This window comes from Delphinapterus leucas, chromosome 9 (genome assembly GCF_059928025.1).
Source record: "Delphinapterus leucas isolate spDelLeu-1000000601 "Yukka" chromosome 9, BTC_Dleu_Yukka2, whole genome shotgun sequence".
Lineage (NCBI taxonomy): Eukaryota > Metazoa > Chordata > Mammalia > Artiodactyla > Monodontidae > Delphinapterus > Delphinapterus leucas.
The window spans coordinates 70,944,264-70,965,803 of NC_143137.1; the positions used below are offsets into that span (position 1 = coordinate 70,944,264).

Genomic DNA, 21,540 nt, shown 5'->3' on the forward strand with positions numbered 1-21,540 from the left:
TTCATTCACTCATTCATTCAGATTGCTCATAGAACATGGATTTTAGTGCTGGGTATTCAGAAATAAGAAATGTTAAGAGGAGACATAAAATTGAATTGTCTTACCTTTTGCCCCAGAATTGAAAGGTTACATTTTCTTAGGACAGCAATACTGTATGTGATCAAAAGTCCAAAACACCTTTACTATATCTGAGTAATATTTACTGAATTTCCAGATGTTCTCCTAGCTCTTTAATTAGGTTCCCTGGTTTCTGTCTCATTCCAGTGTTGAAGTCAGCAGCCAAATGCCACATATGGAAAAACGTTCCTCTGGAAGTAAATTGAATATTTTAAAATTTACTGTCACTTATCTTAATATTTAACTCAAGAAAACTTCTGTTTCTCAGTGTTGCTCTACAGATTTTCATGTGTCTGTTAAATTGTTGGTAATGCTACATAATTCAGCAGAAAACTAAATGGATTCTACCTCATTTAGAATGGTTTTAAGGGTAAAGTGATAGATCATTCTTTGGAGTAATTAAATACATCTAATAAGTACCATTTGATTTCTTGTTGGTTTAACCACCTTTATTTACTTCCCATATGGTAAATTCAGAAACCTATTAATATTACTATTTATTCAGAGGGCTTCTGAATATCTTTTAATGAGAAAAATCTATTAGGAATAGTAGAAAATTATGGAATCCAGTAGATTCAGGAGGAAGTTTTAATGGATCTCATTAACATTTGAGTTTTAAGTTGAGAGAATATTCTGTGCTCATTTCCCAGCTACTTTAGGAATAGTATGATTATGGTTATTTTTAAACCTAGAAGAAGCTATTTTGGAGTGCTTGTTAGTTCAACATTCTAGATCTATTCTCCATGTGATATTGACTTAAAATTTTAAAAGCAGATGTAGGTCAAAGGAGATTCTGCAAACACTTTCAGTGTTTTATCCTGGGGCTTTGACAACTTTAAAGCAATGGCAGGATGATGAGTCTTTTTAATATCTAACCTAAATACTCCTGGTAAATTTTAAAGTCATCTCTTTCTAAATTTTCTCTCTTACAAGCGAAAATAAAAATCTAATTATTATGCTTGGTCTTTATTTCAGCAATGGTTATCTGTTTTGTCCCTAATACGTAGAGGCAGAAACTTAACATTTCATGAAAGATAGACCTCATGAAGCATAGACAAGAAACTGTTAATAGGGATTTCTTCTAGGAGTGGTAGTGGGAGGTAAGGATTGAGAAAGAGAGATTTGGACCTTCTACTATATTTCTTGTACTGTTGACATATTTTGCCATGAATATACTATTAATTTTATAATTTAAAACAAAAAGGCAAAATTTTATTTATTTATTTATATACAAATTATAAGGTTATATTTGGCTTTTGGCATGTTATGAGCTTAATAAATAATTAAATTTCGGCATTTATTTGCATTTATTTTTACAAGTGTGCCTACCATCTGCTGAACTTGAAAGGATCTAGCATGAAAAAGTTTTTAACAATATATGAGACCTGGAATAAACAAGCACAAATACTTTAGACATTTAAAAAAGCTGTTTAAAGAATATTCTCATGTTTGTTCAACTTTGGCCCCCAGATACTGAAAGCATTTCTTTTCATAATAAACCAAAATTACTGGATATAATCTTTGCCATGTAGAATTTCATGTAATCAGTCATCTTTTCTGACCCAGTCATTAATGGTTATTCTTCTCATGTTTTACGTATTTCATTTTCAGAATCCTCAGAAAACACACTCATTTTCCTACTACTAAAAATAAACAAACATAACAATTTATTTCTAAGTATAGTGTATTTCCCGTTATTGGTGTTTCTTTCACAGCCTATGGTAAGTAAAGGAACTGGAGAGATAGCGGGGTAAAAGGTGACAAGAATGATGTCCTGAAACTTTGTTTTGCCAAGGTCACCTGACAGCTATCTATCAGGGCTCATTTCAAGACTATTTCAGGACTAATCCCCTGAATTTATACACCATACTCTACAGATGTGGAAACTGAGGTTTGTGCCTTACCTAACACAGTAATACTTGGTTCTAATAATGCCAAGATCATATGGGCTAATTTTTTTTCCTTACAACTATTGTAACTTTTACATTAAACACTTGGGATTTGTAGGGTACCAACAGAAAACCAACCTAAATTTCTTTCCGCTCTGCCCATTCAAACTAGAACTGGAGGAGATAGATGTCTGACCCAACACTGGGAATGAACCATGACTTTTCTGTTCATTATCAGATAATTAAAGGTACTCAACACACTTTAGCCTTAGATTGTTTCAGTTCAGTAATTATCAATGTATGGTAACAATCAAACTTTATTCAAAGTAAAAGTTTCTCAACTCAGATTAGCTGCATCGATAAGCCTGAAATAGAAACGAAAGGCATGGTCACCTTCCCTGTCTTCAGCTTTTTGCTTTTATCCCTCTTCTGTCAGCTTGCTATGGGGAGCAGGGAGGAGAGGTAAGGACGCAGGAACGGTCTTCTGTGTTGGATTCTCCTGTGAACTGACATCCCTGCTTAGGACAGATGATTAAAGTTGCCTGTTCCCCTTACAGGTGCTTATTAGGGTTCACTCACCCAGTTTCCTGAACTAAGTGAAACACCCCACAATTGGCCAATTACATGCTCCCTCATTCTTTGGGTACCAGCCTGTACGCTTCTGGAGTATTCTTGCTGAAGTGTCCTCTACCAGTTAGGTGTCCCTCACAGGCAGATTGTAAGACAATCCCGGGCCAGTCTTGTCATCCTCTTTCTCTCCTGGCCTAAATCTGCTCTACACAATATACACCTTAGACCTGCTCATAAGGTGTGCCTTCTTTCTCCAGGTGGACTCAATTACCTTCTTATTCTTTAGATTTCTCAGACTTGAGTCAGAAACCAGTCCACCCTGTCTCCAGAACTTCAGGAAACATATCAAGTTCTCCAAGTGTGTTCTTTCAAGCCCTTCTCATTAATCTTAAGGGGAGGGACAGGCAAGCCCTACATCACTAAGGAGGAGGGGATGGGCTGGGGAATACATACATGGACACTCTTCCTCAAAAAACTCTCCATCTCTTTTCTCCAATGTCTTGGCCAGTTTTACTGCAGCTCTTTTAATACCTTTGAGTGTTGAGGAGCCATGGGTTCCCACACTGGTTTTGTTTATACCTTTGCCTTCCTGCATGGGTGATCTAGAATGTGGGAGTAGTTGATACTCATTTTCCTGGGGTCTCAGCCAAAGTAGAGACAACTATTTAGTAACAGCTTTGGGAATATAACTTTTGAAAAACTTTAATGTAGTCTGTGAGATACTTTTTCAATCAAATATCTCAGTCTAAAGTCTGTTTGTTTCGTACGTGCTTGTCGGAGCCAGTAATGCTAGCTGCCCTACTTAAATATAAGCTTAGACACCAGAGCTTAGCAGAGGTGATCCATAAATACAGGTATTGTCCTGTGTTTATTTCGATTGATTATTCATTCGCTTGAATAGATAATACATAACATGATATGACATCTAAAAAACGTAGAAGAATATATAATGACAAGTGCATTTTCCTTGTGCTTGAATATCCCAATCACTCTGCCTTACCAAGAGGCAAATATTTTATTTATTAGTTACTTAAAAATTATTTTGCCTAACATTTGCAGAAATCTTAAAGGTCATGTGGATAATTTATAGAAAATAATGTCCTATTTGTGCTCAGACTGATTTGACTTAGCTTTCCATGTATGTTACCTCTCAGCTGAGAAATGTTGAGTATGGAACATAACTGGGCTAAATCTTGGTATTCCGTCTGTAAAATGGAAATCGTAATACTAAAGACCTTACCGAGTTGTGGAGAATTAACTAAGCAAAATAGATTGAAAGGCAGTAGTACAGTTTCTGTAACAGAGGATTCACTCAATAAATATTAATTTTTTTGTCTCAAACTCTTTGTCATGTAATATTAGCTTCCACTTCCTCCTCTCAACACTCAACACTCTGCCATCCACATCCTTTGTGTGCCTCTGTGACAATAATTACTTGAAGTTTCCTGCATATACCCAGCTCCAAAACTTTGTTGTGTAAAGCATGCCCACGGTGCCCTGTGCGTATCTCTGATATCATGCTTCCTCACTGTAGTGTAATTGAATACTGTTTATTTTTCTCCCCACCTTAGTGCTTTGTTCAATGTTTTGTCACTCGGTTCAGTGATTGCCACTTAATAAACAGAATGTATTTGTGGAATGAGTGGATGCACAAATAAAGCAACCTCGCTGAGGGCCTTTTCTGTTTTGCTAGTGGGGAAATGGACAAAGCTGAAATATTTACATTGATGACATGAGTGTGCGGGGACCATGGGACTTAGCTCACCTAGTGTCACAGAGGAAACATCAAGGGGGTGGGAAGAAAAGGATTGTTAAGGAGAAGGTAGGGGGCAGGGGGGAAGGTCCTGAATGTCTGAGTATACATTTAGGAGTTTTGCTTGGACCTTAACCTTGATTTATCCTCTTGTTCAGGCATTAGAAAGAAAGTGGCTTTTCAGTTAAGAAATTGGAGGCTTGAAGCAGACCACATGTGTTCCTTCATACTGTATCAGTTAGCCCCAGAAAACCTAAAGTGTCAGGGGGGAAAAGGAACAAGAAAATGAATCATTTTTCTCGATCACGTGAAAAGTCTGATGCCTTGATTAAAAGGATGGAGTCAATACTGTGGTGGCATTTTAAGTCCGTGTTTTCATACATTCTGCTCCAAATAAGCTGGCGATAGTATGTATTGAATTAAAAATATAATCTTAATAGCTTAAGGGAAAATATTAATAAGGCATTGGCAACTTTCACTTTGCATAATTTAAAATTCTGTATGTTATATTTCTGGAAATATAACAGTTCCCAAGTGATTGTCTTTTATATTTCCGAAATGAAGAAATATTTTGTTCTATGTATTAACTTTTTATTATTTCTAGATCTCAGTATATTTAAAATGTTTTATTCAATTATTTTAACAGCATAATTGAGATACATCATAAAAATTCACTCATTTAACATGTATAATTCAGTGTTTTTAAGTATATTCACAGGGTTATGTAACCCTTACCACAATCTATGAATACTTTTGTCTACCCTAAAAATACTCATACCCACTAGCAATCATTTCTCCTTCCCACTTTCCCTCTCCCAGCCATAAACAATCATTGATCTATTTTTTGTCCCTGTAAATTTGCCTATTTTGGACATGTGGTATAAATGGAATCACGCAATATCTAGTCTTATGTGGCTAGCTTACTTTGTTCAGTATAGTGTTGTTAAGGTTCATCCATGTTGGCATGTATCAGTACTTCACTTATTTTTACTATTTAGTATTACTGAATAATACTCCCTTGTATGGATATGCCACATTTTATTTATCAGTTCATCCACTGATCGACATTTGGGTTGTTCTGTCTTTTGGTTATTATGAATAATATTGCTGTGAACATTTCTGTACAAGTTTTTCTGTTGGATGTGTTTTTCATTTCTCTTGTTGTATATACCTAGGAGTGGAATAGCTGGGTCATAAGTGCTTGTCAATACTAGGTATAATCTGTCTTTTTTATTATAGCCATTCTAGTGGTTGTGAAGTGGTGTCTCATTGTGGTTTTGATTTGCATTGCCCTGAAGACTAATGATGCTGAGAATCTTTTCAAGTGCTTATTGGTCATTTGTATATCTTCTTTTTTTTTTCTTTTTTTTTCTTTTTTTTTGCGGTACGCAGGCCTCTCACTGTTGTGGCCTCTCCCGTTGTGGAGCACAGGCTCCGGACGCGCAGGCTCAGCAGACATGGCTCACGGGCCCAGCCGCTCTGCGGCATGTGGGATCTTCCCGGACCGGGGCACGAACCCGTGTCCCCCGCATTGGCAGGCGGACCCCCAACCACTGCGCCACCAGGGAAGCCCCTGTATATCTTCTTTTAAGAAATGTCTTTTCAAGTTCTTTGCCCATTTTTTTAATTGGGTTGTTTGTATTTTTGTTGTTCAGTTTAACTCTTACAAATTTATTTATTCTGGATACTAGATCCTTATCAGATTTATAATTTGTGAATACTTTCCCCCATTCTTTGTATAGATGTTATCATTTTCAGCACAAAAGTTTTAACTTTAATGTAAATCTATCTTTTTTTTTTTCCTTGTGCTTTTGATTTTGTTATTTAAGAAACCATTGCCAGGATCCAAGGCCACAAAGATTTACTCCTGTGTTGTCTCCTAAGAATTTTATAGTTTTAGCTGTACACTTACGTCTGTGATCAATTCTGAGTTAATTTTTTGTGTGTGGTGGAAGGTAGGGTTCCAACTTCATTTTTTTTTTATTTTATTGGAGTATAATCGCTTTACAACATTGTGTTAGTTGCTGCTATATAACAAAGTGCATCAGCTATATGTATACCTATATCCCCCTATGTCCTCCCTCTTCAGTCTCCCTCCCACCCTCCCTATCCCACCCCTCTAGGTGGTCACAAAGCACCGAGCTGATCTCCCTGTGCTGTGCAGCAGCTTCCCACTAGCCATCCATTTTACATTTGGCAGTGTATATATTGTCAATGCCACTCTCTCACATTGTCCCAGCTTCCCCTTACCCTGCTGTGTCCTCAGGTCCGTTCTCTATGTCTGTGTCCCGACTTCATTATTTTTGCATCTCGATATCTAGTTGTCCTAGCTCAATTTGTTGAAAATACTGTTCTTTCTCCATGAACTGTCTTAACACTCTTGTCAAAAAACAATTGACCGTAAATGTAAAGCTTTGTTTTTAGACACTTAGTTCTATTTCATTGGTATATACACATGTTCTATGCCAGTGTCTTGATTATTATAGTTCTGTAGTAAGTTCTAAAACCAGGAAATGTGTCCTCCGTATTGTTTTTTCTTTTCAAGAATGTTTTGGCTCTTGTGAGTCCCTTCCATTTTCATATGAATTTTAAGATCAGCTTGTCAATTTCTGCAAATAAACAAAGCAAAAGTAGGAATTTTAGAGGGATTGCATTGAATCTGCAGATAAATTTGGGAGATATCGCTATCTTAGTAATATTAAGTCACCTGATCTATGAACATGGAATGTATTTCAATTTATTTAGATCTCATTTAATTTCTTTCCAAAATGATTTATAATTTCATTGTACAAGTGTTGCAGTTATTTTGTTTAATTTCTGCCTAAGAATTTTATTCTTTCTTGATGTGTAGATCATTTTTTATGACCTTTTACTTAGTTTGATTGTATTTACTGATCAAAAGTTTCCCAGAATTTCTAAATATATTATAATATGGTTTTGTACAGTTAGAAAACATATTGATGACTACAAAATAGTTTATTGCCATTTATGTGCTCCCCACTTTTGCCATTGAAAGATTTTGCCTCTTTAAAGAAAATAAAATTATATGTTCTTTTGCCCTATAATTTTAAAATTAACAAAAAAGTTCAGTGTTGCTGTAACAATGCTACCATAATCTAAATATATCAGTGATTTTTTTTTTAAAAGAATTCCTAGTTGTTTCATTCAGTTGGTCTTCCAGTCTTGCTGGCTATACCTTGGAGACATCTCTTAAATTCATCCCTTTCTATTCTGTGTTCGGTACCTTAGTTATTCAATGGTTATCATCTTGTCTGCTTTTGTTGTTGCTGTTAGCTTTTTAGTTATTTCTCCATCCACCATCCTCTTAATATCTTGTACTCAGGAGCATTTCTTATGACCCCTATAGAAAGAATTGTTACTATTTCTGCGATTTCATAATGTATTTAAGGTGCTTAGCACAATACATTTCATAGAGAAAACTCTCAAAAATTTGCACCCATCAACATCCCTAATTATCTATTCAGATCGTTAAGTGTAGATTTTATCATATTCTATACCTTTTGTATGTTTTCTCACCATTTCTTCCCTCAGATACCCACCCTGCTTAGATTGTAAATCTTTTGATAACAACAACTAGTTATTACTCCTCACCTTTCTATTTTGGGGGCCTGCATTGTTTAGAGGTAAGAAAACTGAGTTAAGTTTTAAGAGTAAAACTGAAAAAAAAATTGTCCATGATTATAAATTAATTAATCTGTCTTGCTTTCACATCTGTCAAGTAATGGATAGTATTAACCTGGTGAGAGCTTTGGTGTTAAATAAAATATTACAGTTTTCTTAAGTTTGAGGTGGTCCCGTTTTTGAGTTGCTTACTCCTCTTAGGGTTCCAAATATATATGTATTTTAAGAGAAGAATTGTATTTCTGGCTTTATTTAACAATTTGGTTTTATCTGTTTGCATAATGAGGGGAAGCTGGCACTTAGCTATCTAAGCTAAGTAAAAAATAAGTGCTCGATTCACATGTACAAAAACAGAATCTGAGATGCCAATATTTAAAAATAATTTTTCATTCTGAATAACAATTATGTACTCTACAATATTTGTATTCCTTCCAGTTATTTTGTACCACATGCTTATGGTATTCATTGGATCTCTATTCCTAAATCTTTTGGTTTAAGGTACTAGTTTTGTACTAATATTTTACTAATAGAATATAAAAATGCAATTCAGAGTATTCATGATTTTAATTTTATACCTTTTTTCTTGCAAGACATGCAAGTGCCATTCTTTAGAAAGTTATTTTTAAGCCCATGTTTGGGCTCCACTCTTCCCTGTGCTTTCCCTTATACTTTTAAACTGTAAAATCCGTGAATATAAGAACCATGTTTTCGTTTTCTATTTTTCTCAAATGCCTAGGCCAGCATTGAGTGAATGTATTTTCAAAGTATCCTATGGTTTGTTTATCATATAATTTAAAATTGAAAATCCAAATATTTTTCAAAGGGAGGAGAATTTCTGAAAGTAGTTTTTTTCTTAGCATCTTAACATCCAAACTCTGCTTGCTCACAAGATGACTTAATCAGCACCATATCAGAGACAGCTTGCTGTGTTTACCATTGTTAGTTGGGCCAGCATATGTCCAAAACAGTTGGAAGGAGAAAAACAGCATTGACTTGAAGCCAAATTAGAGAGAGGAGGAAAAAAAGAGTTCTTTAACTATTGAACAGGACCAAATGCTTTGGACAGTTAGGGTACTTCTGTAGAGGAAAAAAAAAGGACGATTGTTTTAGGAAAAAAAAAAAAAGAAACCCAAAGCTTAGTTCATATCTAAATGCGCTGAAATAATTAAAATAAGTAAATTGATGTGTGATGGTAATTTTACTTGTATAAACCTTTGCAGGTAATGTTATTTTTATACATTAACCTAAAAAAGGAATTCTAAGATATTTAAATTGTGGGTAATTTTTTTTTTCAGTTTTACTTTTCAACTTTAGTTGGTTTTCTTCTTCCTAATTACTGGCAATTTTCTGTTACCTTATTAAGCAATGTGGGCACATTTGACTATCCATTACATTTCATGGGATCAGAATAATATTTCTGATTTTTGTCAAATTGAGTACTGTATTGCTCTGTAGTAGCACTTTTGAGGAAAATGTTTATTCTTACTTTCATTAGTAATTAATAAAACAAAATGTAAATACTGTGTTCACTATATCTCACTGAGAAACAACTCTTGTAGGAAAATAAATATGTTCTTTGAAATAGAAAATGGAAAGTGTGTTTTGCTATTTATAATGGAAGGTTTGAGAAGTTTCCATACACCACAATCAGGGAATAGAATAATTTTGACCATAACTGAGTTTTATTTCTCAGGCAAGGCATGCCCTAGGATACTTTTTAATTAGATAAAGCTTTTCTAAAGGAGTTCCTGCTTTCCATTCTTTGTCATTTTCTTCTATTTGGTAGGCATCCCTCTCTTTCCTCCTAGGACCCCTTGCTTTCTCTATGGTCAGACCCTGCCTTGCTGGTTGTTGATTTACCCAAAGAAGTCAATGAAGGCAACAGGAATTGCCTATCTCATGAGACAGACTTTCTAATAGAGACTAATATATATTCTATATATTTGAAGGTTGGGAAAGAATAGCCTTGGCCCTAAAACAAGCCTTGAGATCATTACTTCAGCCTCTTAGTTTTTATTTGTCTTATACATGAAGAACCCAAGGCCCGTAGAAGTAGAGTGATGAAGATTAGAACCAAGGACTCAGTTTTCTTTCTGCCGTGTCCTGCTTCTCTCCTTTGGCAAGATCTTGGGTATTAGCCAGTGATTGAAAGAAGATGGACTGATAGATCAATTCATTTATCTATTCTCTAAAACAACTGTGTCCCATGATTGTGAGAATCAAGTAACACCAAGGCTTGGTTTTAACAATTTGATGTTACTGATGAGTTTGGTGAAAGCATTTTCAGAGCAGCATAGAAGGTGGGATCTAGGTTTGCACCCTGGGACCTGGAGGTGAGAGTAGACAGAGGAGGGATGCACCTTGTGTTGAGAATCAGAATCACTCAGGCCCTGAGGCTTGGTTATCAGGTCACGTGTGTCAGGCCTGGCTTCCTCTTTGCTGAAGATGAGTTTTTCTTAGGAGGTGCCTTAGTCATTCATGCAAATGGACATCTGTTGTGCCAGCCCCACCTGCTCTCCAGACATGCCCAGAAATTTCTGAACCTTGACTTTGACTAAATCCTGCATCCTGCCAAATTTACCTTGAGAGGAATAAACCCAACTGAATGACCTCCATAAATCTTAGAGAAGCATGCCTAACGTGGCAGGTTGAATTTCCTCACTGACCTAAGGAATCACATGGGATTCTGTCTTCTTATCTCTCCCTCTACCCCAGCAGGGAGAGGAAACCTGAATAACCACTATAAAAGTGTCTTTTCTCTTAGGATAAAGAAAATTTTCATGTGTTTTTGTTCTCTTTTGTTTAACCAAGGTAATATTTACTTTTTTTTTTTAATTTGAAGGATTATAGATACCAAACTGCTGAGTTAAAGCATTTAAAAACAAACTAGAACTTAAAGTTCTGTGTAATAAATGAGTTCTCAAGTTGTTGAATCTCAACTCATCTGATCTAAGTTATATTACGAATTCTGCGGAAAATAAAATGAAACCATTGGATTCAGAATGGCTGTGGTAAACTCTATGATTAGCAATATATTTCCTATAATCTTGGGTTACATTAATTTAAAATTACATTAATATCTGGAAGGACATTTGGGTAACTATTTTTTTCCATAAGTTTTTTTTTTTCTTACAATGCCTAACTAGTAAGTCTATTTTGTTTGAGGCACCACATTTCTTTAGTGGTTTGGCTGCAGATCTATCACTAGGATATAATAGCCAACCTTGTAGTAGGTATTATTGTAGCTTTGAGGTACATGTGCTGTTTCTTTAAAGTCTCAAGGTTTTAAAATATTCAGTACAAACTGAATCAACCCACACATTATTAACAAAAATTTTAACGTCAGATAAACACAATATCCTGTAATTTCTAAACATTCCTTTCCTAAACTCATTCAAATGTTCACATGTTGATTTCTGTAAGATGTACTGGCCTTGTTGATTTCTGTAAGATGTACTGGCCTTGTGTGTGTGTGTGTGTGTGTGTGTGTGTGTGTGTGTGTGTGTGTAGTATGAGGAATCATATATCAACTGCTACACAGATGGGAGCAGTCTGTGTCCTTTTCTTTTTAGTAAAAGAAATTTCAATTGAACAAATATTTGTTCTAGATCTAGCTTCTAACATGCAGAGTCTGTTATCTTTCCTCATAGAAAAGAGATAAGTTAGAAGGAGAAGCCACCTGAATCTTTAATATGGAGTATGATACAGTGACCTTCATTTAGCGTCATTCGAAGTTAATATTTACCATGCTTTTAAGTAAGCAAGATAAAAAAAAGTAGCACTTAAAAAAATGTTGTGTATGTGACCTTGGAAGTTTTCACTGTAGCCTGTCTATTGCTCATTATCATCACCTGTAAAAGGGGAATAATGATTGCTATATTAAATGAAAAAACTCCATGCAAAAATTGTAGCTAGTGCTCAGCATACATCCCTCACTTTAAAATGTCATCGTTCTTATATTTTTGTTTTCTAGTTAACTGCTTAATGCAAAGAGCAAGCAACAAAGCCTAAAACTAATATATTAGTCCAATAAAAATACTTAGAGCTACTTTTACATGGAATTTTCCTTGTCAGCGTAATCGGCTTCCTAATTATGTTTTATTTTAGATGAAATAAGCTATGGTAATTTTTAACCTTCTACATTATACCAGTAGGGTAGAGAGTAGAGAGGTAGCTTAGGCATTGGATTGTCAATGGGAGGTATCACTGTATGAGAATAAAAAGTAGATGTAGATTCTCTGCCACAAGGTTTGGCAGACTTTTTCAGTGAGGGCAGATAGTAACTATTTTACACTTCGCAGCCTGTACAGCTTCTGTCACACTCAACTCTGCTTTTGTGGTGTGAAAGCAGCCATAGACAATAAATAAGTGAATGGGTGTGACTGTGTTCCAATAAAACTTTGTGAGCCCTGAAATTCGAATTTCACGTAATTTTCACATGTCATGAAAGGTTTTTCTCTTTATTTTTTCACCATTTAAGAATATGAAACTCATTCATATGTAGCAGGCAGTAAAAAAACAGGAGGCAGGCTGGAATTGGCCATAGTTTGCTTACCCCGGCTCTACACAGTTATGTTCATTTTTAATGCTTTAAATTATTTCTTATACTTTTGTTTGTACAAATTGTATATACCGCTTCAAATTGTAGACTGATTATCTCAAAGCTGTGCTTAAAATATTGAGAAGCATTCTGTAATGCTGACAGTTCTCTGAATACAGCCTATTTCTATAAACAGATACTATGAGTTCTACCAGGAATAGAAATTTTAATGACAGTCTAATTAAACAGAAGAGAAAAATTATTACATTTTCTTATGCCAAATTATGAATATCTTTAAGGCACATATACTGTCACATTGATTTCTCTTTATATATTTTTAAAAATTAGATTTTTCTGACAATTTTAGGCTCTTCTTTTAGGTAGACCCTTCCACTTACCTAACAAGTTGTGCCTTAATGGCTAGTGATCATCTTCTAGAATGCACAAGGAATCATAAACCAAAAAAAACTCTGAAATAAGAAAAAGATAAACTACCACAGTCTATCCTGTCAAATCTTTTCTCATACTGTCAAAAAACAGCTGCCTCTTCCTTTTTGTTACTGCTTGCTTTCTTCAATTAAAAAAGTAATCTAAAAATTTATGAACAATACATTCAAGTCTCATTAACAGTTTACAGTTAATATGATTCAGTATCTCTTTCTGAAACAATCCAATGTTATTTAGTTAATCAAGTACTAATAATAACTTCATTATTAGGCTGTCTTTACCTGTGAGTTAGTGGATTTCAGATTAGAGAGTAAGATGACTTTTTAAAAATTGTATAGACTCAACAGAAATTTCTGTAGCTAAAAGGAAAGGGTGAAATACTAAATTTGCAATTCCTAAATACAGAATTGTTTCTAAAGAGAGCATTGAAACACCTGAAAATTCACCAATGTGTTAAAATATGCAGAAATGTGTTCCATTACACATTTCTCTATGGTATATATTGGCTGTTACAAGCAAATGCTTTCCTTTTACCTCTAAAAAATATGTAATATTATTTTAACAAAAAACTTTTCATTCTCATTTACATCAAGGCAAACTTCAAGGTGAACTGTGTAGAAATTAAATTGGATACCTGTTTTGTAGAAGTCAAGAAGAATAATAGTGGAGTGGCCAAGACCATAGACTCTGCAGCTGGTTGGTGTATGTTCTAATTCCTGTTGCACCACTAAGTAGCCACGTGACCTTGGCCAGTTTCCTCTGTGGCCTACATTTTCCTCATTGGTGAAGTGAGGCTCATAATTGTGTCTACCCCGTGGGTTACCAGATAGCACAACCTTATAGTGTTGTGAAGAAGGATAAATGAGTTAACATTTCTTTTAAAGCATTCAGAACGGTGTGTGGCACATAGTAAGTGCTATATTGGTGTTGGCTCCAAAATTTAAATTAAAGCAAAACAACTCTCCAGACCAACCAACAATATGGTATTAGTCTTTGTTCTTACCCAAGTTTAGAAAGCTAAATTTGGAATCAGCATAGGGAAGTCACATTTCATTAAAATGCTCGAGGCCTGAGAACTTTGCATAATTCCAAGCTTGCATAATTATTTTAAAACTCATATCTGAAGCACTTCTGACAAAGGATAGTGGGTATTTCTTCTACTTATGAACAAGAGTGGTGCCACCATGTGGCAATAACATAAACACGGGTGCCAATGCATTTATCTGGCTAGGTTTGAAATTGTGCAATTTTGGATGATTTTTTTCTTTTTTGGCTATGTTGGGTCTTTGTTGCTGCGCCTGGGCTTTCTCTAGTTGTGGCGAGAGGGGGCTACTCTTCGCTGCGGTACGCGGGCTTCTCATTGCGGTGGCTTCTCTTGTTGCGGAGCACAGGCTCCAGGCGCAGGCTCAGTAGTTGTGGCTCGCAAGCTCTAGAGCACAGCCTTAGTAGTTGTGGCACACGGGCCTAGTTGCTCCGCGGCATGTGGGATCCTCCCGGACCAGGGCTCGAACCCGTGTCCCCTGCATTGGCAGGCGGATTCTTAACCACTGTGCCACCAGGGAAGTCCCAAATTTTTATTTTTTAACATTAACTTTCACCCCCAAATTGTATGTACAAAGTGAAACTTTATTATTTCCAAATCATACATTCCAAATTCTCATAATTCCATGAAACAGTAGTGCATTTTTCTTTGAAAGAGGACTAACGTAATTTGCCTCTGATTTGAATTTAGCAAATAAAGAAATAATGCCGTTAGAGCAGTGTTTTTCAGTTGAATTCCATGGAGTCTGGATTCCCAGGGGAACAGGCCAGGGAGGAAGTGAGTGGGTGGGATATTGGCTCCTACTTAATAGTTGCACTCGTGCTGGCTTTATACGTTGGGACTATTCATAAGTTTTTATTTGAAGAAAGTGTCCAGCTGTATAAAGAAATGTTTTTGTTTTTAAAAGTGAGTGCAATCCTATATTAGAACGTTTTAGTGGGACTATAAGACTTTTGTTTTGTAATAAAGATTTCCTCAGAGCTTAGAAAACAACTGCGATCTGGAGAAGGGGGGAAAAAAAAGGTTGAAGTCCTAGTCCCATTATGCAAGACTGAAGATTAGAGAGTAGAAAAGGAAAAGACATGGTTTAAATCGAAGAGGAAAATGAGAGAAGCATCATGCGTGGCATTTCTGCTCTTTTTCTTTCATACCTTCCTGCAACTTTTAATATATGCTCTTGTCTTAAATATACTAAGCATTGAAGCTTTCAGAAAATATTGGAATATTTTTTAGGTTAAAGGCAATTGTTTCTTGCTGGCAGTACACAAAACCAATAAAAGCTCTTCTTTTCTCTCAAAACAGAATACGGTTACATACTTCTGCACACAAGGGTTCCTGATAGAGGAGTGGGAACATATTCTTTGAAAAAAGTCTATTTGCCAAATAAACAAATGTAATTTGTTCAAAAAAAGTGTTATTAGAGTGAGGTCTCTGCTGAGAGAATCATTTATTCACCAATATTTATTAAATTTACATTACATGTCAGGTGATGAACTAAATTCTGGAGTCAGAGGGGAATCCCCTGCCTCACATATTAAGTTTTCGTAATGAGAAGGAAGTTGTGTTAGCTGTTTGCAAATAGTAATAATTTAGTACTTGTCTCTAACCTAGAAAAAAATATAAGTTGTAGAGAAAAATATGGAGGAGACAGTTTGTCCCACCTTCGTCATAGTTCTTATAGAAGTCAGTTTGCTGTACATCCTAGATGATGAGTGGTATACATGGCTGAATAAGTGACACTTTTTAGATAAATACCTGTATTCCCTACTTCACGGCATTAACATTTCTCATCTACTGAATGTTTCATTTCCAGGTATCATTATATCTGATTAAATTTTTGTCTCAAATTACAAAATGATATGGATTAGGTTCTTAGCTCCTATTACCTTGAAGTCACGTAAATTGGTTTGATTTTGTCCCCATACTGCAGGAAGCTCAGTGAAGCTTCTACTTGGTTCTCAAATAGTAAAGAACTAGCAAACACTGCGATACTTTAGAACTAAGTGGGTATTACAAATGAGTTGGCAGTTCATGTTGGTGTTATGGTTTGTTATGACTCCTTAATTCAAAAGCATATTTGCAGAGAGGGAATTTGAATTAAGTAAATCAAAATAGTAAGGCTTTGATTAAAAAGTTAGCTTTCTTTAGCTTAAATGTTGATATTTCAAGGCCTACTGATATTTTAGTCATTTGTGGTTATTTTTGTTTCCTGTTCAAACCCCTGGGAATAAGAGAATAGTAAATAAAAGCTCAGATTGCTTCTTGCATTTATTTTCTTTTCATTTATGCCATGTATTAGTGCACCTTAAAGAAACAGTAAACATGTGTAACTTGAACAGAATCACTATCAGGGAGAATTGTATTTCTGGACTAATCAATTTAAGTATTCTTGTTCTAGAAATTATTTTTTCAAGTTTGATTAATTCTTTATTTCATTATGATATAAATATTAACAGTGGAAAATAAGCTGAGAATATTTATTTGTATTACTAAAGTGAAATTTGGGCAACATTGTCATCAAACTGACGTTGTATTGCTTGTTTTTGCATTTCCCATTTTTGATGTTAACCACATTCAGATTGAGTAATTTACTTTTTCAGAAAAAAATATGCCTTCCAAGTCTGCAATGACTCTACACATTTCAGTGAAGAGCCTTCAATAAAAGGCACTTCAATATTTTTTTAAAAATCAGTTATTGGATAGTTTAGAGAAACTATTAAATAACCTTAAGATGATTTATTCTTTTCTATTAATTTAGTATTAATTAATTTACTATCTTTTCTATTAATTTAGTAATTTTCTATTAATTTAGTAATTCTTCATTTTTCAAATTGGAGATTTGAAAAAAATTCTTAGCTTATAGTTTATCGGTTCTGTTCTAATTTTCTCATAATGTAACATGGGGTAATCATTCATGAATTAGGCCTTACTGTTTAGATAACTCAGGATTGTGGCTTATTCTTGGTGATCTCTACTGAGGCAAACAGCATGATGGGTAAGTTTTATTTTACTCAGCGTTCCCTTCCTGCACTTTGGTGGTTGTCACCTGTCAGCACACTGAGTTTTAAGAGATAACTTGGGGTCTGGGAAATGTGAAATGACATATTAGGTGGAAAAATTTTTGAGATTGCTTTTTTCAAATACTTAATCACTTTTGCCAGAAACTCATTCACTTATCAATAAACAGTCAATGTTTACCTGGATTCAGACAGTCAAAAAAAACTAATAAGTAATTGTTTTAGGATTTTAATTGAATATGTACATATGTGTTTCTAATTTTATTACCATATGATTCATCACTATCACTCATTCATTTATTCCTTCATTCATTTCAGGTATGCACTGAGGCATTACTATGATTTTATGCTGTGCCAGGCACTGAAAATGTGGTCCCTCTTCTCAAGGAACTTACAATAATGGTGAAGGGAGTCAATTAAACAAATATTATGAAAATGAATTGAAAATTTTAATGAGAAAATACAATAAGATACAGAAAGACATCCTACATCAAATCATTTTTAGCTAAGATATGAAGGATAAGTCAGAATCAGTATAGAAAAATGGGGTGGGATTGGAATTTAGAAAGAGATAATGTATATGAGAAATCTCTGAGATTTCGGAGAGCATGGTGTGTTTACAGACTGAAAGAAGATCGGTGTGACTCAAATGAAGGGAGGAGAGTAGGGGGTGTTGAAGCTGAAAACACGGGCAGAAAGCACATCATAGAGGGATAGGCCATCATGTTAAAGATTGGGGTTCCACTGATGGGTGTTACCCAGGAAAGTGACAGAGGGCTGCTTTAGTAAAATAGGCAGTGGTAGTGGAGAGAGCTTGATGAATTCAAAAAGTATTTAAGAGTAGAAAAGATTGTTTATGTTGATTGGGTATGGATAATAAAGGGACAGAAGAGTCAAATACCACTCTCATGTTCTCCTCTGGCTGCACAGACTGAGACCGGAGGTACTGGAGAAAGAGCAGAGTAAGACAGGTAAATGAAGAGTAGCAGTACTAGTTATACATATCGATGGCAAGTTTAGGATAGATGTTTAGGCTGGAGACAGAATTGTGACCATAGAGGAAGCAAATAAAGTCCTGGGAATGGAAAATATCACCACTGAGAGTCCTGGAGGGAAAATAGAAGAGGGCCCAGGTGGGATTCTAGAGCACCAACATCATTGCCCTCGATGCGTCATGTTTTCTACATCAGTTTATGGCTTGATGTGCATCAACACATGAGTTCCTTGAAGGCAGTGCCTTCTCTTGTTGACTAAAAACTGTTTTGGCAATTAATATGGCTTTACAAATATTTGCTGAATAAAGGTGTAAATGAAAAGTGATATGTTAACCTATGATACTTTAAAAACAGTGATTTCAATGTTATTTTAGGTATACACAGCCCTAAACAGTCTGACACTTTCTTTAGATAGTATTAATTATATTATACTTAAGAATTTATGCTGCAATGTAGTTATTGAGGCAAAGAGCTAGAGGAACAAAATACAAACAGCCGTCAGGCATGGGCCAGCCCTCAGTTAGCTTTATGCTGTGATATAACAAGTAAGATATAATGGATAAAAGTGTAAATAAAATTACAAAATTGGATTTCTTTTGTTCCAAATCAGTGTTAAAAGAAAGGGGGTGAGAGGTGGTAGCAGGATTTCAGAGAAGGAAAGGTGGTTTAAATGGATGTAAATCAAGTTCATGGAGTTGAAGGAAGAAAAACATTTAAGTTCTGTTTCTTTCCCAAAGCCCATGGATTCTACCTGAAGAACTCTTTCTGGTGATCAGCGTAACCAATGATGAGGAAGTGGCAGTGAAGCTAGAATCACAAAAGCTAGGTATCCCCCGTTGCTGTACCAGAGCAAACTTTAAGATTCTTCATGGTGGGATTGACATCCCACATATAAAGTTGTATCAGTAGCACAAAGACTGTAAGTGATACTTATGGACCTTCTTCCATCCATTCTCCAAGACCTCTCCAGTTTCTGTTCAAGAAGGCTCACAGTGAAAACTGTACTAGCGTTAGCTGACCAGATGATCAGTAGAATTGCATATGTGCATATGAAGAGTTTAAGACACAGTAAACCAGATAACTTCCTAATTGGTAGTGGGTGTCACTGTTTTTATTCCATATTGATTTCAGTTTGGCCAGAAAGTACAGAAATGACAGGACAAGGCAGTACATACTATACAGAGCAGGTAATAATCTCTCTGACACTACCTGTCAAACCAGCATAAGTGAACATCTCGGTATTGAGCAGAGTTTCATAGATGACACGGTATCATTAGGATACATGTACACATAGGTTAATAGAACCAGCCTGTCCTGGCGAAGGCTGCAAAAAAGAAACAAGTAGGGAAAGATTAGTGAAAGATGTCTATTCCTGCTGAAGTTTCATATAAATTCCTGCAGCGTTTCCCATGTACTTAAACTATTTATTAAAGGCTATACTTTGAAAAAGTATGGATTACATGTATCCGAGAGAGATATTCCACATTCATTTTTTTTAAATTAATTTTTATTGGCGTATAGTTGCTTTACAATTTTGTGTTAGTTTCTGTTGTACAGCAAAGTGAATCAGCTATACCTATACGTATATCCCTTCTTTTTGGACTTCCTTCCCATTTAAGTCATCACAGAGCACTGAGTAGAGTTCCCTAAGCTATACAGTAGGTTCTCATTAGTTATGTATTTTATACATAGCATCGACAATATATATATGTCAATCCCTTTCTCCCGATTCATCCCACCACCACCCTTTCTCCCCGTTGGTGTCCATATGTTTGTTCTCTACGTGTGTGTCTCTATTTCTGTTGTGCAGATAAGATCATCTATACCATCTTTATAGATTCCACATACATGTGTTAATACGATACTTGTTCTTCTCTTTTTGACTTCACTCTGTATGACAGTCTCTAGGTCCATCCACGTCTCTACAAATGATCCAATTTCGTTCCTTTTTATGGCTGAGTAATATATTCCATTGTATATATGTGCCGCATCTTCTTTATCCATTCCTCTGTTGATGGACACTTAGGTTGCTTCCATGTCCTGGCTATTGAAAATAGTGCTGCAGTGAACATTGGGGTGCATGTATCTTTTTGAATTATGGTTTTCTCTGGGTGTATGCCCAGTAGTGGGATTGCTGGGTCACATGGTAGTTCTATTTTCAGGTTTCTAAGGAAGAAAACCTCCTCCATACTGCTCTCCATATCCACATTCTTTTCTGAACCCTGAACTAATGACAGGCCCACATATTTGACAGGATGATGTTAAAGCACAAAACAGCACAACAGGCAGCCTTTTCCCATGGGCGGAGTCTGCAGGCCCAAAGATTTCTGTGCAGGAAAGGAGGAACAAAAGAAGCTGAGCCGATGATCAGAGCAGCATTTGTTTCTCCCAGATCTGGAAATCGTTATTCATACATCCACCTGCCAGTGGTTGTGGTCACCCATTTCTTGGTGTAAAAACTTATTTTCCGTATAAACTGGCTCTGGGCAGCACTGGTGATGCTGTATCCTGAATATTATTATAGCTGCTGTAATTGTGAATATTAACTGAGATAGTTAAACATGGTTCCATTTTTTGTCACATTTTTTCAAGTTTCAACTTGTAACTGAATTGACACATACAAATTGGTGGCGAGATTGTGCCTGTGCCTTTTTTCTGTGTGTGAAAGCCTGTGCTTTACACTGCACTGCTTCGGGATCTCATTCAGAGGAACAGCGTGAACAGTCTTCACCATTGTTGTGATAGTTGTAAATGGTCAAAATTTGCATTCTTAGAATTTTCCCATCCATGAGGTTTGCAAGTTATTCACTGAAAACATTCTTAAAATGGATGGCTTCTTGTTTGTAACCCAGCTGATAAAGAAGCAACCAAAGATTCCTGTTTTTGAACATACAAAAATTCTCCCTACATACCTGTGCTATAAATAATAGCATCTAAAGTGAAAAATTAAGAAACATGCCGTGACTACTTAGGGTATCCTTAGTACTTTGATTTAATAACTCTTTAATGGTCTTGGTATATAAAAAAACGTATTTATCAAAGGAATTTAGTTACAGCTGAACAGGTGTATATGTTGCTGAAATAAATGTAATTATCGTAAGCATCTATATGAGCTGAGATTTTTATTTTGAAATGGGAGCTTTTTTGTTTCCATGTTTCTTAAAGTAAAAACTATTTCTAAAATATTGCATGAGTTGCGCTTCCCTCGTGGCGCAGTGGTTGAGAGTCCGCCTGCCAATGCAGGGGACACGGGTCCGTGCCCCGGTCTGGGAAGATCTCACATGCTGCGGAGCGGCTGGGCCCGTGAGCCATGGTCGCTGAGCCTGCGCGTCCGGAGCCTGTGCTCCGCAACGGGAGAGGCCATACAGTGAGAGGCCTGCGTACCGCAAAAAAAAAAAAAAAAAAAAAAAAAAAATTGCATGAGTTGATAAGTCCTAAGTAGAGGAGGGAATAACTATCAAAGAGTTAGTAAGAAAAGACACTGAGGAAAGAACGAGCAGAACTCTGTAAAGTGATAATAAGACTAAG

At 35.7% G+C, this 21,540-nt stretch overlaps 1 protein-coding gene and 1 pseudogene across 12 annotated transcripts in view; both read left to right on the forward strand.

Moving 5' to 3' along the window:
• The window catches only part of LOC111183142 (casein kinase I-like), a 32,767-nt pseudogene extending 13,016 nt beyond the window's left edge, over positions 1 to 19,751 (forward strand).
• The window catches only part of HDAC9 (histone deacetylase 9), a 196,710-nt gene that overhangs the window by 75,970 nt on the left and 99,200 nt on the right, over positions 1 to 21,540 (forward strand). The gene's annotated exons all lie outside the window — the stretch shown is intronic.